This window comes from Penaeus monodon, chromosome 30 (genome assembly GCF_015228065.2).
Source record: "Penaeus monodon isolate SGIC_2016 chromosome 30, NSTDA_Pmon_1, whole genome shotgun sequence".
Lineage (NCBI taxonomy): Eukaryota > Metazoa > Arthropoda > Malacostraca > Decapoda > Penaeidae > Penaeus > Penaeus monodon.
The window spans coordinates 31,009,058-31,010,362 of record NC_051415.1 but is presented as its reverse complement, the minus strand read 5'-3'; positions in this window follow the sequence as shown (position 1 = coordinate 31,010,362).

The following is a 1,305-nucleotide window of genomic DNA, read 5'->3' as shown; positions in this document are numbered from 1 at the left end:
TGGTCTAGAGAATAATAAAGTTATCAAAATACTCCAGTTAATGCTTCTGTCGGCAAAGATACGATCGCAACTAGATAGTTGATATCAAATTTATTTACAAAAAAATAAGTATATTATCTAGAGAATTACATCGTAAACATCATTTCTGTCGGCCATGTTGGCAGTTTGTTGTAGCAAACTTCCTCTGGAGGTAGTTCGAAATTTCTTAGTTTGGGTACGACCACTCAAATAAGGTATCTGCCAAGAAGTTCGTCAAAAACAAAAATGCACCTTTTGGCTAGCGGTGGACCAAAAAGTTTCGCGAGGCTGCCGGAGAGGAAGTGGGTCTCCAAAAGACAACAACAGGGGGCAAGGGATAACGCCCCCCGCACTCTTAAGATCCCCAAGAGGCAGGTAGATGTTAACCCTCGCATCAAACCTTCTGTCCCTTTTGAGAAAAAAACACCCAAGAGGACTTAAATTTGAAAAAGGACTTTGAATTTGTGAAGCGCCACTTGAAAGAAAACCCAAATTTTTACCACCAACCCCAGAAGTTTTTTTTTTTTCCAAAAGAACTTTCATTAGTAAGCGAATTTTTTAAAAAAGGTTTAAAGAAGAGACGAAATAACATTTTCGAGGGAGCGAGGTGTTAACCATGGCCTGGCGCGTATTCATTGCAGCCCGAATACTATGTCACTGACACTTCAGTGACATAGGGTCCTTTTTGGTATCATAGTGTGGGAAAGTTAGTAAATTTTAAAGAATTGCCTGATCGTGACACATCTTCAGTTACAAACTGTGACAGCCACCAAAGACATTTGAACACTAGGCTACATTGAACACCCAAAGTATTTGTGAACCGGTGTCCGACTTTTTTTGAGAATAACAAGCATGCAGCTGATCTGGTCTACACCACCATTCTGCCAAATGTATAGATCGCATATGAGATGATACCCTGAAACCTTAAAAGGCCGACTCTCTAATTCTACAAAGCATGATTCACCTTTCTGTGTTCAACGTTTTTTCATTTTTATCATTTCTGTCATACTATTTCCCCAACAGCCAAACATCTGATGGCGACCACATTCAGGAAAAGTATAAAACAAGCCACCAGTGATATTACGCTGGGACTTCGCGAACTTTATCCAAAGCTTGAATGCAACACAGTGTAATAGGCCTACCTGAGTAACCTTTCTTCATCCGTGAGCTTCAAAGTGTCCCGGTTTTGGGACCACAAAGCTGAGCGAGGAAATACGTGTAAAAGGGTTCGAAAAAACAAAGGCACGCAGGTGTTTTGTCCAGGATACTGCAAACACTTTTATGGCA